Source organism: Dermacentor variabilis, unplaced genomic scaffold (assembly GCF_050947875.1).
Source record: "Dermacentor variabilis isolate Ectoservices unplaced genomic scaffold, ASM5094787v1 scaffold_26, whole genome shotgun sequence".
NCBI lineage: Eukaryota > Metazoa > Arthropoda > Arachnida > Ixodida > Ixodidae > Dermacentor > Dermacentor variabilis.
In genome coordinates, this window is record NW_027460434.1 from 580,428 (window position 1) to 586,533 (window position 6,106).

The 6,106-nt window shown below is 46.2% G+C and overlaps 1 pseudogene; it reads right to left on the minus strand.

Moving 5' to 3' along the window:
• Positions 1-214: 214 nt before the first annotated feature.
• LOC142568648 (uncharacterized) lies at positions 215-3,629 on the minus strand (annotated as a pseudogene).
• Between the last annotated feature and the right edge of the window lie 2,477 nt (positions 3,630-6,106).

Here is a 6,106-nt window from a genome sequence, read left to right on the forward strand (position 1 = left end):
TCTGATGCCGCCGAAAATACTGAAACCTAAAGCTTAGAACCACCCTTTTGTTCCAGAACACTTAATGCTCGGATACGCGTTTGTTAAATGCAAGATACTCAACTACTTCAGTGAAAGCTCGCCGTTCTTAAGACTATAAAACGCTAAAAATGACGAGAACAAAAGCCAAATTGGAAACAATTTATTGAATCAATGCAATAAAAATCAACTGGGAACCATTTTTCAAGAGCCAGAGTTACAAGAGACGCGCTTTTTTGTTTGCTATAGCCACCTTTTCCTTGCTTTGTAACCGATGGTCAAAATCTCTGGAGAAAAAGTGCATCCTTGTCACAATGACAAAGTTCAATATCTGGCATGTGAATGATGGCATATGATCTGCACAGCCCAAGCGAGCAAGGCTGCACTTATCGAGCTGTTCTAGTACCTTCCAGAAAATGTTTTCGCAGGCACCAGCCTCATCTAACGTGACAGAAACTACATCATTGACAAGTATCATCACACTCAAAAACTTAGCTGTAGGATGTTTCATGCAGCCTTCCTTGAAACTTCTATACGCCGTCAGATATGCATCACGGCAAACAACGGGCACTGGACTGCTTATGTCTTCTAAGCACAGAAGGCATGATGTGTGCTTTTCAAATTTGTGCACAACATACCCACTCAAGTAGTAGACAATAGCATCGTCCACTTCCCCTTTGAAGTAGGAGTGATCGTCGTCCTGCTCTCCAGGGTTCCTGGCGGTTTCTGTCATCTCCAGTAGCTTTTCTCCTATGCGTTCACGCAAGGACGCATGTTTGGCACGGTAAAACTCTCTCGTCCTCCTCAGTGTGTCCTGTACATTGACAAGCACATTCCCCGGCACACCTTGCACACTCCCACGCAAAGCAGTTTTTATCGGTGTGTACAAACTCAGAAGGTGAAATATTTGGGTGAAATTGACCACAGTAGGGTAAGATTCATCCCCTCCGAAGGAACGGACAAGTCCGAAGTGGCGCTGGAAAAGACACATGGTTTGTTAGGCCACAAGCAACTTCATCACTTCAACACTCATAAAGCAGCACCGATCACATTATCACCTCAAGGGGGTCCTGGTTCAACTTTGCCGTCAAAACATAGTGTGCACCCTGATCCAGTAAGAACTCGATGATGTCAAGCGTTGACAACAAAGTAACACGCAAGACTCCGTGGTCAGTTGAGACGCAAAGAGCTTGAGACCTTTCTCCATGGCGTTCTTTTCTGTGACATTCAACATTTCCAAGAAGTCTTTGATGACCTGAAAGAATGAAGTAAAATGTCAGTAAATAAGCATCAATATGCATGAAAAGACACTTTGGTTTGCCTGTATTTCCTTCGAGTGCCTTTTAATACCTCTTTCAGGTAGCTTTATGTTCAAAGCATCAAACAGGTCATTAAGCAATTTGGTGAATGCTTCTGTTCCCTCAGAACCCATCATGCCTTCAGCACCGGCTTCTCTGTATACGCGGATGCCAATACCTGTTCCACGGCTGAATAGGTGAAAAAAAGTGCATTTATAAATTAGTTAAAAAATAACCAAAAATACTAAGCGTTGTATTTCACAGTACCTGTGTAGCAAGTCGAACGCTCATCTTCTGGAGGTTGTCCGGGGCAACATGCGCTCTGGTCAGTTTTGGTACAACTCTCGTATGTTTGCTCTTTTCGGATTCATACAGCACCACATAATGTGCAAAGTTAATCTGATGATCTCCAGCCTGAAAAAGTCAAACAGTTTTCTGAGCTCCATTGCAACTAAGTGCACATATTTCTTCTTACCATTCCATAGGTGTGCTTTTTCAAATGATTTCTGATGCATTTGACTATGTGTCGAACGTCAGATAAAGAAGATCTTCTGTGAAGGCTCCCAGGGTTGCTCGATGCTGTTGCATGGCGATATCATGTTTCCCGATATTCCCAGGTTCGTCCACATTGAGCGGTTATTACCTGCTCCATCACTTACGACAAGCACTGAAGCATTATGCTTGTGAAGCTGCAGCACAGCACCTAACAGGATCTGTGCAAGGATCCGTCCAGGTGCCGCACCTCTTGTGGCAAAAGATGCTATGGGTTGAACCCAGTTCTCAAAAAGCGGAACAAACATCAACACCAGTGCGTGGTCAGCAAGTTGGTCGGTGGTGACATTCATCACATCGCCATAATCAACAAAGCCATCCATCTTGTATGAGGTTTTGCTGAAAGCAACAGATTGCTTGAGCTTTACCTCATCGAGCAATAGAACACCGCACCTTCTGAGGCGGCTCTTCTCACGAAAATGCTCTCGGATACTCTTTAGCGATACCTCATTGAAACCGTACCTGCAAGGAATGCCACTAATAATCTGACGAAGGCGTGCTCTTGTAGGAAGTGGCAGAAGCTGCATATCAGATAACAGTTTGTAAGCTTTTGGGCTTGAAATCTGCAGCAGAAGGCATGTAATTAACCACTCTTCTGTGTACCGCCTCCCATTTTTCGATTTTGCCTTTGCTGCCTGAAAAGCAGTCCTGAAAGCGAGCTGCTGTTTATCTGGAAGAATGTCAAGTGCACGTTCCACTCTCTCTTCTGTAACATTCTGAAGTTTTCTTTTCATGGTGGTTACTTCTTTCTTCATCTTTTCTCTCTGCATAGTTGCTCTTAATGCCTTTCGACACAGGGATTTCACTTTAATGCTCCTATATTTCAGCCTGTTGCTTGTCTTGCCACGCCGTGAAAAGAGCTTGTGCAAACTCCGGCATTCGTGGCATGTTGCAGTTAGAGACAGAATTGTGCATGATTTGCGATGCCATGTTTCACCATTTTTAATGGCAACAGCTGATGACAAGACACAGGGGTAATTATCAGCAGGGCAACCTTCACAAAAATTCAGCCTTTCAATACAAGAAAGTAGCAACTTTAGGTCGTCACATGATTTCAGTTCAATGCTCGCATCAGAAGCATACACAGCCGATTGCACACGTTGCCCCTTGGCACTGACAGAGGCGGTCATGTCTCTCGACACTAACACAGCCCTGTCGATTGCTGGAAGGTCTTCTCTCATTACCAGCTTGTACACCACGATTGTAGTGCCAACCACCTCAAGTAACCAATCCTGCAACTGTTGGCCTGCTGGTGCCATGCCACACAACTCATTGAAAAGCTGTATGTTGTTCTCCTGCACAACATTGCTGTCAATGTCAGCACTGCTTTCCCTAGAAACGCAGAAGTTCGACGTAGAAGCCTCTTTGTCGTTCTTTTTTTGTCCTTTCTGACGCTTAGGCCGAGGCGGTGCACGCAAGGTTGGAGCCTTGCGTTTTCGCGCTGGCTTCGACAAGTATTTAGGGCAATTGGGAAAAATGCGCGGCCCGGCATCTTCCTGAAGAGCCCACTTGTCACGCGGTATGACAACTACGTCACCATGAACTTTGTGAATGAAGTCCTTCGCAATATCTTCCTCGTGAAAGTGGAGGTCGCAAACGGCGCATGAGCTGGATAGCTCCTTATCCGATCTGGGTATAGCCCGTCGCCACTGTTGAAGGCGGACCTCGTCAGCGGGTGGCTTAAAAAGAATGTCTTTTTTCAGCCGTGGATTTTGTCGAATCGTAGCCACTTCGGCAACTAGTCACAAAGCAACGAGGCATGTTTTCTCAGATTCAGGACACGTCACAGCCAGACACGACATATATGCACTTGTGATAATCAACGGTGATCAACCGTAGTCGCACATTACGTTGAGAAGCTGTTCTTGCCTCGATTTGAAGTGAGCAAGTCAAACTACGTCGCACGATCCGCAAGACGCACAGCTCGGGCGCAAGCACGCCGCACGTGGTCGCGAATGTGACAAATTGCAGCGGGAGCACACGCCGCACGAGCTGCGTCGATAGATCTCGTTGGCACTCACAGGGATAGTGATCACTACACAACACAGTTGAAGGCAACGAAGAAACACTCGGCACGGGGCCAAGCCTGCGTTGACTTCGCCAGAGAAGTTGCAAGAAGACAGACGCACCGCCGACACTCGCCGAAACAGCCGTCGCCGCCGTCAGACCCAACGAGACCGGTCAAACATAGTGTTCCTGTATATGCTTCCGCAGGGAGCATATACAGGCTCCCTGCGGGAGCATATATAGTATAGTGAACTAGAATACTATTCTAGTTCACTATAATATACAGGAGCACTAGTCAAACAGAGACGAGCGCGCCCTCGCTCGGCGGAACATCGAAGGGCGACACCTGCGGCGCCGGAGTTCGCAAACTGAAAGAGGTAATCTAGTAACGTTGGCACGTACTGCGGAGCAGTAGGTCGTGCTGCGGAGAACCTCTCCTTGAAGCGTGCGTCCAGGGTTGCCGTTGGGAATTTTTCAAAAAGAGCCAGAACTGAGGCTAAAAGTAGCCAAAAGTAGCCACGCCACCTGGTCTTGGCGCCAAATTTGTAGCCAAGTAGAAAAGTACCATTATTATAAGCAACTTTTATTAATGAACAATAAATAATATCATTTTGAATCAACACAAGAACACAGAGTAAATAAAGAGCAAGGAAATTTGGTTCTCTTGCTTGGCCTTCAAGCATCAGGTACGTTGCAAATAAATAAAAGTTCAGTCCGCGTAGTTTATCTACAGTGTTCATGCCGGAGTAATTTTGGCACATTCTATTCAACAACTCAGCAGGAACGTCAAACGATGATGCTGTTTTTTCTTGAAGTCGTAGCCCAAATTTGATTCGCAGAATCGCCATGAGCAAGTCCAGCTTCATTTTGTTACGGATCTCTGTTTTCGTCAAGTTCACGCAAGAGAACACGCGCTCTGCATCAGCGTTAGAAATTGGAAGGGTCAAAATTTTCAGTGCTCCTTGCGCCAGGTGTTGAAAAGGGCATTCGCCGCAAGGGTCCTTGTACGATGCCGCTGCGTGCCAGAAAGTCAAACATGATGCGCGATCAAGTGCACCGCTAACACTCTGCAGCTGGCGTATTTCAGACTCCAGTTCGATTGAGGAACATCCAAAAAAATGCAGCGGTAGCTTCATTATGCATTCACGGCTCTTAGCACTTTCTATGCCATCGGGATTTATGGCACACAGTCTTCGAAGTGCAGAGGAGGCATTTGGAAGTCGCTGCTGCAGTCCCATCGCCATTTGCCTCAAGAATTGGAAACAGCGCTCCCTCACGGCCCGTTGGTCTTCAATAGGGACTAGTGAAATCTTCTCTCTGAAGACGTCACCTAGGTCCACTACCTCTGGTTGCAGGAAAATCGACTTCATTTTTGCCAGGTCTAGCGACAGCAGACTTGCCGTTGTGTTGTGCCTCAAAACTGATGGATTCAAAATCCGCCTAAGAATTTCCAAATACAAATTTTCTAGCTCTTGGAAGACAACCAGTGGGTCAGTTGTGTTTGTTTGGAACATTTTGTTCACTCGCTTAACGTTACGGAGAACTGAGGCAAGAAACACGAGGTAAACATAATTTTTTCTGTCTGGATACATCTCTCGTAAAATGCGCACGTTGTAGCTGCGATCTTCTGCTTTCTCAAAAAACTCTTCGAGAGACTGGTACTGCGCCAAAATTCTTTCTATAGAGTCTGCAATAGCAAGCCATCTCGTCTGCGAAAGCGACAGAATCTTGGGCGGTGGATTTGCACTTTCATCTTCCACTGTCATACTGGCATACAGTCTCTTATAAGCATCTTGCCGGCAGCTGCTGTGTGCAAAGTAGTTGTAGGTTTCTCGCACTAAGTGCTCAACCGCAGAAGGAATCGCCTCCATCGACTTGGATGCCACAAGGTCCAGGCTGTGGCAAGAGCATTTGATCAGAATCAAGTCTTTGTTGTCCTCACTAAGACGACTGAACAGAGAATTGTGTTTGCCGCACATGGCATTTGCACCATCGGTGCAGAGTCCGAGACAGTTCTTGATCGATAGGCCGTGCTTGTCCAACGTCTTCAATACCGTGTCGTGAAGCGTTTCTACCGTTCCATCAGACAGCTCTACGAGATCAAGAAGGGTGGTTGCAATCCTGTTTTCTTCTAAACTCAGAAACCGCACAACCATGCAAAGTTGCTTTGTCGTGGATACATCGGTTGATTTATCCACCATTAGAGAATAGCTGGAGCCGTTCAGTTGTTT